This window comes from Rattus norvegicus, chromosome 2 (genome assembly GCF_021556685.1).
Source record: "Rattus norvegicus strain SHRSP/BbbUtx chromosome 2, alternate assembly SHRSP_T2T, whole genome shotgun sequence".
Lineage (NCBI taxonomy): Eukaryota > Metazoa > Chordata > Mammalia > Rodentia > Muridae > Rattus > Rattus norvegicus.
Genome location: NC_141535.1, coordinates 151452031 through 151473738, shown reverse-complemented (window position 1 = coordinate 151473738; position 21708 = coordinate 151452031). Strand labels below are relative to the sequence as shown.

The 21708-nt window shown below is 39.5% G+C and overlaps 1 long non-coding RNA gene across 2 annotated transcripts in view; it reads left to right on the top strand.

Annotated features, from left to right (window-relative positions):
• The window catches only part of LOC102554278 (uncharacterized), a 42240-nt gene that overhangs the window by 4035 nt on the left and 16497 nt on the right, over nt 1-21708 (top strand). For both annotated transcript variants that reach the window (XR_015675325.1, XR_015675323.1), the window contains exon 2: nt 1104-1279. This is a non-coding gene — a long non-coding RNA (uncharacterized LOC102554278). The remainder of the gene's footprint in view (nt 1-1103; nt 1280-21708) is intronic.

Sequence of the window (21708 nt, the reverse complement as noted above, 5' to 3'; positions counted from 1 at the left end):
CACAAAGAGCTGTTGCAAATTACTGTATCAACTCCTATACCATTTCTCCTAAATCCTGATATCTCAAATTACTATTAGAGTAAGAAATATTTATTAAAGGGAATAAGAAGTAGAAGGAAGAAGCAGTATCCAAACTTGATTCTCCCAAAGTCTCATTTTAACATTTTGATGGTCTCTGCCTTTTTTTCCAAGTACTTTTTTACCATTATGACACTAGTGCATATTTATATTATTTTACCTAATGTTGTACTATAAATAGCTTTCCAAGTTAGCACAAGTTAGCAAGGGTGTGGCTAAGTGAGACAACAAATACATATACTGTGGTGAGTAACAAAATATATACCCACAAGAATGGTTCTAAAAATACACAGAAGGAAAATTACTTTTAAGTAAGTTGCTGACTATAACATGTTTTGGTTAACTGTTTCTTGGCACGGAACATGTCAATTCACTTTTTAAAAAAATAATAATTACTATTACTGTGTGTGCACAGCACAGTGTGTTTGTGTTGGGAGGTATGTGGGTGCAGACATGGCACGTGTGGGGTCAGTTCTCTCCTCCCACCTTTACATGGATTCTGGGGATCAAACCTATGTCCCCAGAATTTCAATGTGACTGCCATCTCACTGCCCTCAATTCATTTAAAAAAAAATTCAAGTCAGTTGGTTAAATATGAGTAAACATAGAGGGATACATATGGCATCTTAGTGAATGATTTCTAAAACTGGAAGGCATCCATGCGGCTGTGCTATATGTTATATGTTTGTGTAGACCTTTTGTGATCATGTATTTTTATAAGCCATTTTTTAAATATGCGTAGAGGATAGAAAATTCTTAACTTCCAAGTATTCTTTTTAGTGCAAATTTTCATGACTCTTGTGTTCTTGATTAACCTCAGCCTATTGTTAGAGTACTCCTAATGCTAACGAATACACTTTAGCATGAGAACCAAGATATCTTTTGTGAAAGTCCAAGTGACTCAAAGAAACTAGTTTTCATTTTCATTAACAGTAAATGTTATCAAATGTCTAAATATCAGTACTCTGTTGCTTTCTGTTATTGCAATTATTCGTAATAGTTAATTTCCCAACATCCTTCTCCAGGAAAGATAATTACTTCTGGTTGCCACAGCACAGAGGAAACAATGACCAGCGTGACTAAGAGAGCTCCGTGAAAGACTTGAGATTTGAAAACCAGCTTTGTCCTTTGGTATCGCTAAGCTGAGATCACAGGAGAACACAGCTACGTGTTCAAATAGTGAACCAGGAGCCCCTTACCTGTGAGTGCTAAGTTCAAACTGTCATGTTTCCTACGCTCTGTGAATAATTAATGACTCAGATAGCTGAAGGTTTTTCCTGAATTCGTTTGGAACTGGACATTTTGAAGTCCTATTTTCCAAAGATGATAGGAGACCATTACCACATTTTTAAAAAACATTTCTTAGTTATAATCACTCTCTCTTGAATCTCACTTATTTTTGCCCCTGCCATAAGTGAGGCAACAAGTACTTATGTCTGGGAAACCAAGGGTAAAGATAAAGACCTAGGGGAAAGTTAAACACAGACTCTAAACACAGTGTGTGTTCAAATGCTTTGGCACGTTCACTCGCTCTTCTGGTTACCTCAGATGTACATCTGTAAATTGCCTGGTTATCTGCTGGCCTTTTAGCTTTTTAGGATTCAGACAGTCTGGTGAGTTCTTCATTCACTCCAGTCGTGGACCTGTTTAGTACTTTTTGCTGCATATGCGGAGAATGCTTTCTAATGTAGTTGGTTTGGGGTCTCTATGGGATGATTCCCCCAGAGAGGTCCCTGGATATTTTCCTGACCTCTTCTTCAATTGATTTAGAATAGCTTTTCAGGTACGTGTTGCTAGGCAGTACTTATGTGACGTACATGAAGATGGCTGCTACCCCCCCCCCCTTTTTTTTTTCAGTTCGTCATAGTGAAACTTTTGAAGCCACTCTTTGTCATTAGGAAAGCCTCCCACCGATTTTCTAGGCCTATTCCTGATCTCTGAGTCAGTCTCGGGACAGGCGGGGAGCTGTCATGGCAGCTCCCTAGGTACTGCTGTTCCAAGAGCTCTTCAACATTTGGAACACTTGAGAGCGGGAAGGAGGTGGGTTAATAAGATAAATAAGAAAACGACTGCATAAACTGTGGTAAGTAACATAATAGATATAAACAGGAACAGTGCTAAAAACCATAGAAGGCAAATTCTGTTATCAGAAGGGAAAATTACCAGCCTTAGACTTTTTGGACTATGTACTAGTAGTATTCCTTAAAACATTCAGAAATTAAGTTACTTCTACTTGAAGTTCATCTAAAGTTGAACAGGATCATAAAACAGGAAGCCTACTTCTAAAAGCTTTATGTCTGTATTTGAATTTCACCTGCAGGGGCCTGTAGAGGCCAGAAAAGGGAGTTGGACCCCCTGGCCTGGAGTTCCAGGTGGGTGTGAACCGCCTTCTGGATGGATGGTGGGAAATAAACCAGGTCCTCTGCAAGAGCAGCCCGAGTTCCTCTGCTGAGCCATCCCTCCAGCCACAGATGTTTAGAAAAGTGAGATCCTCAAATAAAACGAAAGGTCTGAATAAGCATGTACAGGAATAATTAGAATGAACAGCCTTCTACCTGTGGGAATTCATCCCAAGAGTGTAATGAAGGTGTGTGCACGGGTTTGATTACAAAATGAAAAAATTGGGGCTGGAGAGATGGCTCAGTGGTTAAGAGCACTGACTGCTCTTCCAGAGGTCCTGAGTTCAATTCCCAGCAACCACATGGTGGCTCACAACCATCTGTAATGGGATCTGATGCCCTCTTCTGGTGTGTCTGAAGACAGCTACAGTGTACTTATATATAATAAATAAATAAATCTTTAAAAAAAAATTAGTAGGTTTGAGTGGCTCATTTTCATCCAGTTCAGGATCCCACTCTTCATTTTTTTTGGAAATTTTTAGTGTTGTTTATTTCTGAAATTGGCTTCAACCCGTGCACCATCAATCATTCTTTAATATTTTTTGTTTTGTTTTTAATTTTATTTTTCTTGGATATTTTATGTATTTACATTTCAAATATTATCCTTTTTCCCCTCTCCCATATCCCCTCATCCCTCCCCCTGCTTCTATGAAGATGCTCCCACTCCCACTTCAACACCCTGGCATTCCCCTTCCCAGGACCAAGGGCTTTTCCTCCTATTGATGATGAACAGTGCCATCCTCTGCTACATATGTAGCTGGAACTATGGGGCCCATGCATGTGTACTCATTGGTTGGTGGTTTAGTCCTTGGGAGCTCAGAGAGTCTGGTTGGTTGATACTGTTGTTCTTGCTATGGGGTTGCAAACTCCTTCAGCTCCTTTAGTCCTTTCTGTAACTCCTCCATTGGGGCATTTCTGATCTTGTCAGGAGACATAGCAACCACAGCCTAGCATTCTTCGTAAGACTTTTATTTTCTATTTGAGACAGGCTCTAGCCTGTCAAACTCACTGTGCTGTCACTTAAGTGCTAGATTACAGGCATGGGCCACCACACCTTTCTCAAGACTTTTTATGTTTTTCAGTAACAAAATGTAGGGGTAAAGTTTATTGGACCCTGGTCGGCTATGTTACTCGAGCTCTTGTATTTAGCTTAAGTTTTCATTGATGTCCATACTCAGAATTGTGACTTTGGCAGATGAGAGAAAATTGCTCTGATGCCTACCATTTACTTTTCTCTGATTTTCCCACCAGGCAAATAGTGCCTAGCCCACAGGATTTCAACCTGACTGATTTTTGAGAATTACTCAAGCCACTTCACATATGAAGTATATATTATACATCTGTTTTTGATCGTTTCCCAAGGCTAGTCAAATCAGAATTTCTTAGATGAGGCCTGTGCACTGATGGGTACCATATTTGTCTTATCCTCCCTGGATCCTAGCAGAACACATGATATAGATCAGGTAGTCAGTAATGCCATTTATTTATTCAATGCATATTTTTGAGCATCTGCATTCCAGACTTATTTATTAATTTTGCACACCACGCTCTAGATATGTCTAAGTGTTATATGGTACAGAAGAAAACAAATTGCCAATTCATAGCAACACTCTAATTGGGGGAAGCAGGTTGTATTGGAGATGCTGAAAGCTGTAAAAATAAAATATGATAAGGGCAGAACAACCACTTCAGCAAACAAAAGCATGTGAATAATAATTATTCACAGTTACAATGATATAGGTTAAATTAGGACTGTCCTTGATAATCATGAGCTGGAGAGGTGGTTCAGTGGTTAAGAGCACTGGCTGCTCTTCCAGAGGTCCTGAGTTCAGTTCCCAGCAACCACATGGTGGCTCACAACCATCTGTGGTCGTATCTGATGCCCTCTTCTGGTGTGTCTGAAGATAGCTACAGTGTACGCACATAAATTAAATAAAAATTTTAAAAATGTACACTCATACTACATTCCTTTGTAAGTTTTTAGAGAGCTGTGGGAAAGGAAGTAAAATATTAGGGAAAGAAAAGTTATACGGTGAGCAGAAAACACACAAGCAGAAGCCTGAAGAAGATAAGAGGGAAGCAACAGGAACATTAGAGGAAACACTTCCCAGGGAAATAGTGCAGCACGTGTGGACCCTGAGAAGGAGGCAAGCCTGGTATATTAGCAGGAATCCGGGAGCCAGTTTGATTGGAGTAGAATAAACAAGGATACTGCTTAGTTCAGATCTTTAAAACAAAAGTCAATGTAATTTACACTTTAAAAAGAACACTCTGGCTTCTGTGTGGAGAAGAGCTTTTGTAGGATGCAAAGAATGGAAGCAAGATTAGTTAGTAGATGAGAGATTATGGTGGGCTGAACTTAGCATGGTAGCTATTGCTGGTTAGATTCTGGACCCATGCAGAATGGTACTGAGAGCGCTTGCTATTGAATTCGGGATATGAAAGAAATTGAAGACTCAGGAATGTAACCCATTTGTAACTTAAGCAACTAGAAGAACAGGGTTGTCATTTCACTGGGAGGAACGAGCTTTGGGAAACAAGAAGAAGGAAAAGTGTAGACCTGGCTATTGTTATTATACTAGATAACACTTGTAGAGGTGCTAGTAATCAATTAGATAATGAAGTCTAGCAGTTAGGAGAGAAGTTGGAGTTGTTTGCTATTGAAACCAAGAATGTCCTTAACTTCATTTTTCTTTATTTTACTGCATCGATTAGTGTGTGTGTGTGTGTGTGTGTGTGTGTCTGTCTGTCTGTCTGTCTGTCTGTCTGTCTGTCGTCTGTCTATGTGCAAAGACCAGAGGGTAACTTTTGGAATTGGCTCTCTGCTTCTACTTTATGAATGAATCCCAGGGATCAAACTCTGGCCATCAAGCTTGGCAGCAAGCAACTTTATCACTGAGTCATTTCCCTGATCTGAAAGTCTGTCTAAGTCTATATAGCAAACACACTTGTTTCTCCATTTGACATTGTTGTGACAAGCCTTTTCCTGGGAAGACACAGCACATACATCTTTTTACCCCACATAGAGAACCCAGGAAAGACCAAAGTCCAATTTGGTGAACCAATGTATTTTATTGGGATAATTTAGAGGAATATAGGTGAGGGGTCACTTAGAGGAGCAGAAATGACTCAAAGACAGCTGCATCACCAAAACCCACCCCAGCATGGGTGACAGCTCACATAAACTGGGAGTCTAGACTACATTCAGCAGCCTGCAGGCAGCTCCGACTGACTGTAGTGTCTTTTCCAGGTGCTTCAGTCTAAAACTCTTCCTGGCAGCTCTGCTGGTTTCTGTTCCTCCTAGGCAGCCAGTGGTGTTCATTTCAGAGAAGGGAGTTTTATTCTCAAACAGCCTTTAAGTAAGGCACTGCTCTCTTGGTTTGTCTACTCATTTTATAACGGATACAATGGGTTTGCTTCTTGGTGAGTACGAAGTTAGTAAGCACAACCAGGAAATAAAAAAGTGAAGACAGTGTTCTTGCAGCCAGTGAGGCGCACACTGGGGATATTTCCCAAAGTAGCTCCTCTCTGAACAAAGCAAGGGTTTTTTGTTTCATTTTGTTCTGTTCTGTTCTGTTTTTAAACAGGAGACACTCACATACATTCTTAGGGAGAAGACTCAGCATCATAGACTCAGTTGGAAGTCATGTGCTTTTAGACATTACATGCTCAAAAAAAAAAGCAGCAGATGGTAATTTTTGGGGGTCGAGCAGAGAATTAAGTATCATAGAAAGCTAAGTTGCTAAGTTTACTTTAATTCACCTAAAAAGGGCTAACTAAGTACAATGACTCAACAGTTTCTCTGATTCCTGGTTTCTCCTGAGGGCCCTACAAAGGGTGGTTTAAGAGGCACACTTAACTGTCAATTAAAGAAAAGAGACAACACCCTCACTCCAGACTTAGGTGATTGTTCTAAATGCTACCTGCTTCCTGCCTAACAATTTCTCCAGCAGAGGCAAACTGCCTTGAGCTAATGTACAGCTCCCATCACCCAGCTGTGACCTGGCAACCCCACACAAGGAAGCCTGCAGAATAAGAAGTGACTTTCAGGATGGTGAAGTGAAACAGGTGACATTCACAATGCTCTTCACAGGCTAAGGAAAACAACTAGCAAAGCCAAGCATACTAAAATGTGAAAAAATAGTACAAACTTATGCAACCTTATAGTAATGTAAGCTAAATATGTCTCTCAAATGAAAACGTACAGTATCAATTTGAATCCCTATTATTTATTGGCTTCTTGCCTATAGACATTAAAGATGCAGCTGTCTCTTATTTCCAAATGTTAAACAGATGGAAATTTAGTGTACCAGTGAAGCCTATACTGAGCCAAAGAAAATATTTGCAACATTATTCAGTGTGGGCATTATTTTGACTTCAGCAAGATTTTATTTTTGTTTTTTGGAGAGTTAGAGCTAATTAGAAGTCAAGATTCTAATTTTTTTCTCCCTCCACATTCAGGGAGTGTATTTACACTGAAACTGATAATCTTTTGGTTTGTAAGTTTTACTGAAGAATAGCGTTTCTTTGGTTAAAAATAACCTCTTGTTGAAATGAAATCTGTGTGACCATAAGAGAGATGGAAACCAAAACTGTTTTTTTTTTTTTTTTTTTTTTTGCTTCAAAGGGAAAAGCCAGGAAATTTTAGCTGCATCGACAGAACACTGGGTACAGACCTACTGGAAATAAGTGGGCTAGTTGTACAAAGTGACCCAGAAAAAAAAACAAAAACACATTGATTGACATAATTTATATTTATTTCACTTTGCCGAATGCCTCTATAAACAGTTTCTGAGCACACGTGTCTGAACAAATGAGACAAACCTCTGCCTTTGTATGGAATAGCATACATTACTCAAAGACACAAATCAACATGTAATTAAGTTTTTAGAAGTGTATTTGTGTGTGTATGTGTGTTTGTGTGAGTGTGTGTGTGTTTGTGTGAGTGTGTGTGTTTGTGTGTGTGTGTGTGTGTGTGTGTGTGTTTAAGACTGATGTGTGTGAGCATGGGCATATTGTGAAGGTCAGAGAGCAACTTTTGGAGAGTCAGTTCTTTCTTTCTGTTGTGTGTCCTGTAAATGGAACTCAGGTCATCAGGCTGACCTCGGTGTGTCACAGCTTACACAGCTGTTATTTTACACATTGAGCCGTCTGTCTGACTTTAGACTTACAAATTTTGAACATTGCTTGAGAGCGTTCCACGACTGAGACCATATCTAGACTGGAGAAGTGAGGGAAGATGTGCCTGGTCAAAAACCATGTGAATAAACTCTGATGACTAAATAGCAAATAGGCCAAAGGGCAATGGGTGGGAGTGGTTAATAGTGAGCAAGAGACAAATACAGAAATGACAAGTCGGAATGGTGAAGGTACGGCACACACAAGAGAGCCAGTGTGTCTGGAAACAGAAAATGAAAGGGGTGTGGTGGTGATGGGAGGTGGTTTGGTGGATATACACATTGAGACATAATTAAGGATTATAACACAAAATTAAAGTCAATGTGCTTCAATTAAAATAATGTGGGGTGGCAAGTGGGAGATGGTGGTGCATGCCTTTAATTTTAGGGGGCAGAGGCAGGCAGATCGCTGTGAGTTCGAGGCCAGACTACTCTGCTTCCACTTCCTGGATAGCCAGGGCTACACAAACCCTGTCTCCAAAAAAAGAAAGAAAGGAAGGAAGAAAGAAGGAGAGAGAGAGAGAGAGAGAGAGAGAGAGAGAGAGAGAGAGAGAGGTTCTTCCTGAGGACCAGGGTGTGATTCCCAGTACTGCCCTGGTCACTTACAACTGCTTGTATCACCAGCTCCAGAAGCTCTGATACCATCTGTGGCCTCTATGCACAGCAAGCATAGACATGTAGCCAGTACAGCCGTGTGTGTAATATAGTGAAATAATAAGTTCCAAAAATTAAAGAAAGAAAATGGTGTGATCATATTTTATTTTCCAAAGTCAGTCTGTAATCAGGGAGACAACAGTTGTGACAGCATGACTATGATCCCAGTACACAACGGGAGACAGAGGCAGGAGGATTGCCGAAAGTTTTAGGCCAGCTTGGGATACATAACAAGTTCCAGGCCAGGCTAGAACCCTGTCTCAAAAAAGCGGGGGGTTGTGGTGGCAGGGAACTGTTTCACTTTTGGTAATAAAAATTCAGTTTCAGTAATAAATAATTCAGGATAACATTCTTACAAAAAGAAAAGCATAGGATTGGGAGCAAAACCACTTTTTCATTCATTCATTCATTCATTTTGGGACATAGTACTGGTATGTATTACTGGTAAACTGGCTGTGAACTCATAGCCCAGGCTGGCCGTGGACTCACTGGAGTAGGAGGTCCTCCTGCCTCAGTTGTAGGTATTGTGCTCCATCACACGTGGTTCAGACTAAACGGTGTTTTACTTGCTGAGAGGTGACATGACAAGAACGAATCAGAGGGACAGGTCCGGACGAAGTCTACGAGGCATGAGCCCGTTTTGCTCAGAGATGCCCGGGATGCTGAACAGAACTGTGGCGGGACAGGTCACCGGCAAACTGGACGCGGCAAACTGAGCACACTGGGACAGTGTGAGTGACTGTGAAGTAGTGGTGATTTGTTACAAAGTATTTAATTTAAATGAAATCCATAAACATACAAAAATATTCCAAAAGTTGTGGCAAGTACCAAGGGAGAGAGCACACTTCGGGGCTGCTGTTTGCTGGTTGTTTGTTTGTTTCCTTTGAAATGGGGCTCAGGAGTGCATGTACAACCCAGGTTGGCCGCATATTCACCTCCTCTAGTGTCGGTCTCCTAAAGAACCGAGACTGCAGGCATTTACCACCACACCTAGCTGAGAAATGTGGACAGATGAATAGAATTGGAAAGTCATTTGGTTAACTGATAAAGAGCTTACTGGTTGGTTTTAGTAAGGGAAAGGCTAGAGGAGACTCACGGTATTAGAGCGTATCTTCTGCCCCGCAAGGACTCCACTAGGGCATCACCAATGAAGTTCCAGGTTCAAAGGCCCGAGCCTTCCGGGGACATTTGTCATTCAAACAACTCATTCAGTGACTTTCAGGCTTGACAGCAAGACCTGGTTCAAAACAAATGCCAACCAAAATATCAACGTGATGCATTGCAAATAGTGGGGTTTCCTATAAAACTGAAAAATATTGGTATAACGAGAGATAAAAATAATGAAATGATTTTAGATTGAAAAGTATTAAAGGCAATGTTTTATCTACATGGTGAATATTTTAAAACATTACAATGATACTCGAGATAACTGGTGAAATAGGTGAAATAATATTATATATGACAGGAATATTAATTCCTTAAGCATAGTAGTTGTAAGAGAATTACTATCATTACTAAGACATAAAAGTTTTGTTTTTGAGACAGGCAGAGTCTCACTATGTAGCCCTGACTGACAGGCGTCAAACTCATAGAGGTGATCTCTCTCTTTTTCTTTCTCTTTCTTGCATTCATAATTCATTTATTTTTATTTTATTGAATTTTGTGGTGTGTGTGTGTGTGTGTGTGTGTGTGTGTGTGTGCGCACATGCATGAGCTTTCTCTTTAATTCCTCTATCATCTATTCATCTATGTATTTAGTTATTTGTGTATATGCGAATGTGCATTGTACCACAGCATGTGTATGAGGTCAGAGAACAGCTTGCAAGAGTTGTTACCTTTCCTCCCACCATGCAGGTCCTGAGAGTAGAGCTCAGGTGGTTAGGCTTTGTACCAAGCACCTCGCTCCACTACCTACCTAAATGCCTACCCTTTGCTCTTAAAAGACAGGAGTACATGCAGAAATATTTAGGGGATGAAGAACCATTTTATATAGAGTAAGATCACATGGCTCAGGTATACCCAAACACTTATACATACACAAATAGAGGCAAGCATTCCTCACTTTGAACAACTATAGAAAAGGTACAGTGCTAGGTGTGGCATAGCTACCTGTAACTCCAGGAGTTTGGGAAATAGGGGCAGGAGAATCAGTTTGAAGTCATTATCCGTAGCTACAATGTGAGCTCCAGACCAAACTGCCTCACATGAGATGGCTCGGCTGTAAGGGAGAGCACCAACTCCCACAAGTTGTCCTCTGACTTCCACATGAACAACACAGTATGTATACACACACATACAAACACACACAAACACACAAGTGAAAAAAAAAAGAAAAAAAGACAACTGGGAGCGGGGAATTGGAGATGAATATAGTCAAGAAACATTGTATACATACATGAAAGCATCAAAGAATAATACTATTCTTTAAAACATCATTGTCAAAATATTAACTCATTTATAAATGTAGGAAAATAAAGTAAAACTTTTTGTTTAATGTGGTATACTGTAATTTTAAAAAATTAGTAATGCTGTGCTGGAGAGACGGCTGAGCAGTAAAGAGCACTGGTTACTACTTTTCCAGATGTCCTGGGTTTGATTGCCAACACTTCCCATGTTAGCAACTATCAGTGGATCCAACTGCCTCTTCTGGTCTTCTCAGGCGCCCGGCACACACATGGTGCACAGATATACTTGCAGGCAAAACATCTACACACGTACTTAAAAATTTAAAAATAGAAACATTGAGTACTAAAAATTTTTTTCTTATAGAAAACATAGCAAGTGTAATTTGAACAGCCCTGCTTCTTCTGACCATAAAACTTAACTCAAAATTAGGATTATGACAATTTCTGGGAGCACAAAAAAGATGGGTGACTCATATGTTAAGTTCTCTTTAAATTTTGAATATTTTGTGTGTGTGTGCACGCACGTATGAATGTTTAGCTTGGGGCTTGCAGCATGGTTGGTTTTCCTAGGCAGATGTGGGCATATGGAGGAGCCAACATGGCGTATCCTTAGATTTCAAAACTGGCTGAAGGGAGAATGTTATTTTTCCTTTTTGTGATAATGAATGTTATAGAATTATCACTCTAAAAAAGATACATTAAAAGTACTAACCATATGCATTTCGCAATGAGACCTTATTTAGAAATAGAGTTACAGGCGTTTGAAATGCATGTAGGTAGTGGAAATGAGGGTATAACATGACTTATTTCTATATGAAGATGGCCACATGCACAGGAGCAGGATGGCGTATGACGATGAAGTTTTGAGTTATGGAGCTGCAAGCAAGAGAAGTCACCAAAGGTTGTCCTATACCACCAGAACCTAGGAAAGGGGGAGAACAGACTCACCTATAGGATTCAGAAGAGGACTGGGCTTGCTAACGCCTTAGTGTGCATTTCTAGTCTCCAGAACTTAGAAAATAGATTTGTATTACTCAAGCCATCAGGTTTGTGGTAGATTGTTAAAGCTTTCCTAGAAGATTAATATAGTGAGATTGACCTATTTCCAAATTTCCTACTTTCTGCCCATGTCCTGCCCTTGTCTCCTCTGTGCTAAACTTATACTCTCTTAGAAACCTTGTGTGAACAAGTGGTTAGCCCAGAAGCAACAACAGAAAAAAAAAAGGAAGGAAGGAAGGAAGGAAAGAAAGAAAGAAAGAAAGAAAGAAAGAAAGGGAGAAAGAAAGGAAGAAAGAAAAGGCTCATTTTCCCCAACATGCTGGAGGAGACCACAATACACATTATCTCTTCCTGATGGTGTGTGACTGGTTTCTGCGTTTGCTGAATTCAGTTCATATGAGAGAAATCATTGCACATGAGATGGGTAACTTATTTGAAGAGGTGTGTGTTAGCTGTTTTTTTTTTTTTTTAAATAAACAGAAGCCTATAAGGTATACCTGCACATTGCTCAGAAGAAAGCATTTCCCATAAAGTCTTCATAAAGGTGCCGAGGGACTATATAATGTGTTTCAATTCCCTAGCCCCTCCCAATTTCTCTACTGTTATATAATGTTTCCTTATTTCTCACCTAAAGGAAAGTCTTGGTGCAACAATTGTCCAGAAGACATAGATAGCTCCTGGAAGGATTGACTTCCTAATTCACTTAGCAAACCCTACAGAAAAAAGAGGTGTTGCTCAGGGCAGGAACAAAGGAACAGACCACTGGGCTTTCTGAAGTATTCAATGGTTCCTCAGTCTGACCTGGCAGGGCAATATATACTTTGTAGCTCAGATATATTACTTTGAAAAATTAACCTTTCAGAAAACTCCCAAGAGTTCAGGTTAAGGAATAAAGAGGCTTGAGGACTCTAAAATGAGAATAAAGCAGTTGTTGCCAGTGTAGGAGCATAGGGCTTATGTATGGAAGAGGGGTCATCGCTAAATCTTCTTTTTTATTGCAGTCAGTATGGATTGGAGGATAATAGGGTATGTTTAAAGGATATGTAGACTAGAGATACATATACAGGATTCTAAAGCTTTCTCTTGAGTCTTAATCCAATCTTCTGTAAGATAGCTTTATTTGGATGTTCTGTAGCTAAGAATCTCACCACATTTAGAACTTAGTTCATCCTCCTATCCCATCTCCCTCCACCAATTTTGTCTCCTTTTCTTCACACACACATATACACACATGCACACACACACACACACAGACACACACACAGACACACACACACACACACACACACACACACACACACACACACACACACACACACAAGGTCTTCTCTGCTGATGCAAAACGCTCCCTCTCCAATCTGCCTCCATTCTTATATTCCTGAAACTGCCTGGCTGAGGCCTTCCGTGGCCCTGGGGATGCCCCTCCTAAGAGCCACTGTGTTCATTTCTCATCAGCATTCAACTTGCACACTTTGAGCTCATTCTTCTCTGCTCTTAGCTTCTGGTACATGACATATTCTGTTTTCCCTTCTATTTCTTTGTTCCTTCTCTGTTTTCTCATAGTCTCATCTTCATCCAGCCTCCAAAATATGAACTTGTTCTTACATTTCTTTAAATATTGTCAATACGTATTAATAATGTTGTTACTATGTATTAATAAGATGACAGCAGGCGCCAAGGTTCTAAGTATAAATACTAACTTTATGTGGCTGTCTTTTGCTTGCTATCTGTCAAGCATTTGAAACATGACATACCTGACCTTCAGTCAAAGTTTTCTGTGTTTTGTTTTGTTTAGTATTTATTCGCACATGATTGTGTGTGTGTGTGTGTGTGTGTGTGTGTGTGTGTGTGTATGCGACAGGCATATGCCGCTGTGTGTATTTGGAGGTCACAAGACAACGAGTGAATTGTCAGTTTTCTTCCTCCACCTTACTGAGGATGAAGATGTCTAGCTTCTATGTTTCTCCCTACTACAGGCTCACTGGCTCCAGTGCTTTCTATGGATTCTCTGCCTCTGCCTCCTGGCTGCCTACTTAGCAGTGTGGGGCTATAGATACACGCCACTGCATTTGGCCTGTACATGGGCTCCAGGGATTGGACTCTCCTGGCTTTCATAGCTAGTGCTTTTACCCACTGAGTTGTCTTCCTGGCCCTTTTTGCTTAGTCTTTGAGACTAGCTCACACTGTGGTGCCCAGGTTCTTGACCATCTAGGATATCAGGGGTATGTAACTATGACTGGCTGGTTCAACCAAACTCTTAAGTCACTTCAAGCTTCCCTGCCCGACCTGCTATTCCCAAAGATTTTCAGCTTAGTAAGTGATACTTTAGTTTTTTTCAAGCTAGAAAACTTTCCATTCCCTCACCCTGCACATCCAAAAAGCCTTGTAATTCCTATGGTTTTCTACACCAAATCTCAAATCTCTTTACTCCCCTTAAACCAACGTTACCACTTTGGTGGTAACTTGGATTCTGGCCATTGGTATCCAGACTGATCTCTCAGATGTACTTCTTGGGACTCTATCCCCAAACTCTGCCCCAAAATCTTTGCCAAGAAACAGGTAGAGAGCAGACAGTTAAGAATTTCTTAATGTGCCCACAAGAGCCTAGATTGCATTTTGCTGATCTCTCTCATCTCATCTCATTCTGTTTTCTCCACCCACAGAGCTTCAGCCTGTTGCCCTCTCAGTTTCTGGGACCAGCCCAACTCTTTCCCACCTCAAGACTTTGCATAACAGGTTCCTTTTTCCTTGAACACTCTCTGCCTACTGCTTTATGTGTATTCTCTCTGTTTGATTGCACTTGACATTTGCTACAATGTTTGGCACATAGAAGGCTCTTATAGGAAGTGAATATAGCTGGAACATTTAATAAACAGCCTAATGCTTTGCGAAGAGGACACAGAGGGACTTTATTAGTCAGGATTCTCTAGAGGAACAGAACTATAGAATATATATATATATATATTGTGTGTATATACATATTAGAATGAATATATACATTTATATGTTTATATATAGTAATCATATATTCATATGTGTACATATTCTAATAAATCTTATATATGATTACAGACTCTATGGACTGCTAGTCAAACAGGTCTAACTAGTCCAACAATAGCTGTCTACCAATAGAAGGACCGAGAATCTAGTAGTTTGTTCAGTCCATGAGCCTGAATGTCTTAGCTAATATTCAATACATACCAGAATCTCAAAGTAGGCTCTAATACCTGTGAAGGAATGGACTTGCCAGAGAGGCACAGAGTTCAAGATTTCTTCTTCCATGTCCTTTATATAGGCTGCCAACAAAGTGTGGCTCAGATTAGAGGTCCATCTCCTTGACTTAAAAGATAGGGATCAAAGGTAGCCTGACTAAGAGTAGGCCTTTCAATTTCAAATGATTTAATTAAGAAAAATCCACCACAGGGATTTTTACCTATATCCAGCCATTTGGGTTTTAGTTAATTCTGGATGTATTCAAGTGGGAAACCAAGAATAGCCATCAGAGGGACAATCCCCATGAGTCAGAAAATACTCTTTGGAACAACAGAATGATGTTTATATAGACACCTATGACTACTGCTTCTTTTGTCTTAAGAATTCTGCTGTATTCTGTTGCTAGATGATTCAATTCATTATACTTTTTCCAACTCAGTCTCGTGTTTCCAAAACCATTTGTCTGCTAAGCAAACTGCATTCCCTATGGAATAATTAGATTTCTATTTTTAGTCATATATAACACCTAATTAGACATCCATAACCCCTAAGTAGAGAATTGAAATCAACATATGTTGAAAAATGTAAGTCAAACGTAGAGCCAGGTAACAAGCATCATTAGAATTTTCACTGGGCTTCTTCTATATTTAAAACATCGTGGGGCTGGGGATTTAGCTCAGTGGTAGAGCGCTTACCTAGGAAGCGCAAGGCCCTGGGTTCGGTCCCCAGCTCCGAAAAAAAGAACCAAAAAAAAAAAAATATCGTACAAACCTACACCCCATATTTTTTCAAAGCTTTAACATACGTATCTTGTAAAGAAAATAATACACAAAATTTACCTTTTTCATGTAAGTCTCACGAACTTTTCATATCTAGTAACTGTAAGTGAATTAGCTTTTGTGGCAGAATAAGTTAGGAAATTATTTTGCCATAGTGGTATTTTGAAAAAAAAAATGGTAAGTAGGGTTTTTGTTGTTGTTGTTGATGATGAGACATCCATGTAGCCGGAGCTAACCTTAAACTTGCTGGGAAGCAGGAGATGACCTCAGAATTTCTGATCCTCCTGTTTCTACCTCCAAACCACTGGGATTACAGGCACGCACTCACTTTGCACAATGCTGGGGATAGAACCCAGGATTTGTGCATGCAAGCTAGCACTCCACCAACTTTCTTCTTTCCTGCTCTTTTATTAAGACTTGTAATTGATCTCAGGGTCTACAACACGCTAGACATCAAACTATATCCTCTCTGGGAATAAAACTTTTTTTATTGGCACCGTTGGATAACCTTTTTATCCTGTGTTTATAAGACACTATAACATGACCTACGAGTCAAATCCAACTTCTCCACAGAAATCTCTGTTCTTATTCTGTACTTCTTAAATAATCGTAATCATTTTCAACAGCACACATTCCTGTCAAGAGAAATAGAAATAGGCTGCTGACAGAAATAGAAGTAATTTCTGTCAAGAGAAATAGAAATATATAAATATTTTATGTACATAAAATGAACACTCATTCCTGTACTTATAAATATCTGAAATAAATTAATGGTATTTTTCAGGCTGTTGCTTTGAGAATATTTCCTGAATGCAAATTATTCTGAATAAAGTCCGTGATTCTGTAGAGGTATTCAAAATAAAGAAGCAAATAATGTTACATAAGTTGTAAAGAGGAGGTGTGTTATACAGGTTTTGGGCAACTTAACACTGGAATTCAAGAAATTTCAATTCATAATTTTTCTAATAGGTGCAGAATCTTGTATTTTTATAGCTTTTGTGTGGGAAGCAATTTATAATGGAGTTGGTGGCAATTTTATTTTACTGACAAGTTCCTGACAGATCAAGCATTTTGGGTACATAAAATAATCTCAAAATGGTGGATCTAAATTTCACCCACCCGTCAAGATGTTCAAAATCACCCCCATCTTAAACCCTCAGAAGACTTTATAGACAAATAGTTTTCTCCACATTTTTGCCACAGATGGGATGAAACAATTATCCTGACCTTATTACTATTACACAGTGTCTGCAAATCCGTAAAGCAAAGCAGCAGGGTAGTTTTTCTCTATTAAATGCAAATAAAATATTTTACTGTGGAGATATATATATGTGTGTGTGTGTGTAAGATATGTATTAGTACTTATGCATATATACATATATAACTATTTTGAGATAACTATATGTCAAAGATATATATATATCTTACTACTATACACACACATATATTACTATATAGTAAAATATTTCAATATATCTCAAATATATTTATGTATGTTACCACAGTAAAGATACATATTTACATCATAAAACTTACTAACTAGCTATTTTTAAGAATAATTCAGTGTCACCAGTAACATTTACAATATTGTGCAACCATCACTCTTCCATCAACTGTTTCCAAACCTTTTTTCTCACTCCAGAGAGAAACTCCACGTAAACACAAATCTGTGAATTGGACTTTCCCCTCATTGCTGATCTCTTCTCTCACACCCCGTTCACCTCCAGCTTCTAGCATGGCATTATAGATATAGTATGTACATATATACATTATATTCATGGTATGTACATTATATACATTATATACACGGTGGATGTTTGCTATTTTGTTAGTGAGTAAAGTATTTAATAAATACTTATTTAACATGTTAAAAACTGCGATCATGTTTCTTCCACGGGAAAGATATGAGAGTTGCTCCATGTCCCCACTAACAGTGGTTGTTGCAAGCTTAAATTTTAGCCTGTTGAATGGATATGCTGTGGCTTTAATTCACACTCCCCCGAAGACTAATGTTATTGAGGCTCTCTTACAATGTTTACCATTGTGACAAAATGACTGAAAAAACTATTTAAAGAAGGATGTATTTGGCTCATGTAGGAAAGGATTCTGTCCCCACTTAACTGGCTCCTTACATAGGCAGCCTCTTAGCACTGGGAAGCAGAACATCATGGGGTAATGTCCTGCAGAGCAAATGGCTTATCTAATGGTGGCCATGGAACAGACTGGGACACTGAGATATCAGAGTCAAGCTATAACTCCTTACTTCCCCCAGCCAGGTCTCACTTTCCAATAAATGTCACCATATTATAAACGCATCAGTGAGTTATTATACTGATTAGGTCACAGCTTCCCAGGTCCAGTTATTTCCCCAAAGTTCATCAGGCGGCAAACAAGCCTCCAGCATATGAGTCTTTAGGAGGATACTGGATTCAAACCATAACAGTGTCTTTTCATTTGAATACTGATCACTCAGAGGGGTTGGGGATTTAGCTCAGTGGTAGAGCGCTTGCCTAGGAAGCGCAAGGCCCTGGGTTCGGTCCCCAGCTCCGAAAAAAAGAACCAAAAAAAAAAAAAAAAAACTGATCACTCAGATATCTTATTTTATAAAAATCATCTGCTCTGTGTTTTATTGAATTGTTTTATTTTATAATTAAGCTGACTGTGTAGCTGTTTTTAAAAATATGCTATGAGTATGTGTCATGTGCATAATTTGCAAATATTTCCTTCCCACTTTGTGGTTTTTCTGTTTTTTTTTTATATTTCTTTATTTATTTTCTTTTATGTACATTGAACACTGCCGCTCTCTTCAGACACACCAGAAGAGGGCATCGGATCCCATTACAGATGGTTGTGAGCCACCATGTGGGTGCTTGGAATTGAACTCAGGACCTCTGGAAGAGCAGTCAGTGCTCTTAACCACTGAGCCATTTCTCCAGCCCCCTGATTACTTTCTTTTTTTTTTTTTAATTTATTTAATACTTAATAATAATTCTTTGGTTTCCGGGCAAACATCCCCCTCCCCCCTCCCCTTCCTTATGGGTGTTCCCCTCCCAACCCTCCCCCCATTGCCGCCCTCCCCCCAACAGTCTAGTTTACTGGGGGTTCAGTCTTAGCAGGACCCAGGGCTTCCCCTTCCACTGGTGCTCTTACTAGGAGCATTGCTACCTATGAGGTCAGAGTCCAAGGTCAGTCCATGTATAGTCTTTAGGTAGTGACTTAGTCCCTGGAAGCTCTGGTTGCTTGGCATTGTTGTACCTATGGGGTCTCGAGCCCCTTCAAGCTCTTCCAGTTCTTTCTCTGATTCCTTCAACGGGGGTCCTATTCTCAGTTCAGTGGTTTGCTGCTGGCATTCGCCTCTGTATTTGCTGTATTCTGGCTGTGTCTCTCAGGAGCGATCTACATCCGGCTCCTGTCGGTCTGCACTTCTTTGCTTCATCCATCTTGTCTAATTGGGTGGCTGTATATGTATGGGCCACATGTGGGGCAGGCTCTGAATGGGTGTTCCTTCAGTCTCTGTTTTAATCTTTGCCTCTCTCTTCCCTGCCAAGGGTATTCTTGTTCCCCTTTTAGAGAAGGAGTGAAGCATTCACATTTTGATCATCTGTCTTGAGTTTCATTTGTTCTAGGCATCTAGGGTAATTCAAGCATTTGGGCTAATAGCCACTTATCAGTGAGTGCATACCATGTATGTCTTTCTGTGATTGGGTTAGCTCACTCAGGATGATATTTTCCAGTTCCAACCATTTGCCTACGAATTTCATAAAGTCATTGTTTTTGATAGCTGAGTAATATTCCATTGTGTAGATGTACCACATTTTCTGTATCCATTCCTCTGTTGAAGGGCATCTGGGTTCTTTCCAGCTTCTGGCTATTATAAATAAGGCTGCGATGAACATAGTGGAGCACGTGTCTTTTTTATATGTTGGGGCATCTTTTGGGTATATGCCTAAGAGAGGTATAGCTGGATCCTCAGGCAGTTCAATGTCCAATTTTCTGAGGAACCTCCAGACTGATTTCCAGAATGGTTGTACCAGTCTGCAATCCCACCAACAATGGAGGAGTGTTCCTCTTTCTCCGCATCCTCGCCAGCATCTGCTGTCACCTGAGTTTTTGATCTTAGCCATTCTCACTGGTGTGAGGTGAAATCTCAGGGTTGTTTTGATTTGCATTTCCCTTATGATTAAAGATGTTGAACATTTCTTTAGGTGTTTCTCAGCCATTCGGCATTCCTCAGCTGTGAATTCTTTGTTTAGCTCTGAACCCCATTTTTTAATAGGGTTATTTGTCTCCCTTCGGTCTAACTTCTTGAGTTCTTTGTATATTTTGGATATAAGGCCTCTATCTGTTGTAGGATTGGTAAAGATCTTTTCCCACCCTGATTACTTTCTTAATCTGCTTAAGAATACACGATTTTCATTTTGATGAAGCTTTAGTAATTTGTCATTTTTTGTTCTAAGGACTCAGTCTATCTCAAGTTTCCTAAGTATCTCCCTGGTTTTCTTATGCAGTTTTTATAATTATAATACTCATTACAGACTTTTATAGATGTTTTATATCAAGTTGAAAAAATTCCCTTCTATTCTTGATTTGTAGAGAAGCTTTATCACAATTGAAATATTTATCAAATACTTTTTTTCTGTATTGACATGATTATTTGGAAAGATTATTCTGTAAATATGGTGAATTACATTGATCAGTGTTTGAATTTCAAATCAACCTTTGTTTCTAAGAAAGACTTCATATACCAACTTCTAAAAGTGTCCCCTGGACAGAATTTAATAATATAGGGTCTGCAGATGAATTTGCACAGTTGTTCATAAGGTACCTTAGTCAGTGGTTTTATTCCTGTAATATCATTATCAGTTTTGATGTTGGAGCAGTTGTTCCATCAAAGAATGGCTTGGGAAATACTTCTCTTCTAGTTTGTGAAGGAGTGTGCGTAGAACTGATACTTTTCTGAAATGTTTAATAAGAGTCACAACTAAAACTATTTGGGCTTAAAGTAAAGCCCAGATAAGGATTTCAACTTTTTAAATAAGTATTAGTAATTCATTTTTTGAGCCAGAGAACTGTCTTATTTAGTAAAAGCTTTTGCTGTGCAACCCTGAAGACACAGGTTCTATCCCCAGGATCCATGTAAAGCAGAGAGAGAGCCCATTCTAGTGTTGTCTTCTCACTTCCTTGTTCAGGTGCATGGAGCGCACACACACCTCCTCCCACCCCATCTCAATATACAGCATTGCCTGGCCTTGAACCTACTAAGTAGTTCAGGCTGGCCTTGAACTCACAGAGATCCATCCACCTGTGTCTGTCTCCTGAGTGCTAGGATTAGAATCATGTGCTACCATGCCTGGAAATAAATAATTTTAAATTTTTTGATTTTTTTCTTTTTCTGTGCCGGTGGCTACTTTTGTTTTATTTTAAGACAAGATCTTGTTGTCTAGACTAGGCTGGTCTTAGGTTGAAACCCTGCTTCAGAACTCCTGAGGGCTGTACTTACTGTGTACAGTAACACATTTGACCAATTTCAATGGATATGAAGCTAATAAGATTTTTTTTTCTTCTAGAGTCAAATTTGATTATTTATGTCTCTTAAGGAATTAATTCTTTTATTTATTTTTACTTACTTCCAAGACACAGCACCACCTAACTATTCATGAATTTAAATTTTAAAAAAATTAAACTTAATTCAAATTAAATTTAAAAATTTGCTCCTATTTCTTGAGACAGGGTCTCATTATGGAGCCCCGAGTGTCCTGGAACTCACTATATAGACCAGGCAGTCTTGAAGTCCGAGAGATTTGTTAGGTCCAAAGTGGTGCCCTAAATAGCAGTGCTGGTGACACGGTCCTGAACAGGAGGACTTTGCCTGGGTAAACAGGAGAGTTACTGAGTAAACAGAGGCCTAAGGGTGGGTTTCTGTTTACCGGGAACCTCACTGAAACCACCAGGAATCTTCCTTAATGCACTCCAAAGCTCATCTCCCATGGACAATGGCATCCAA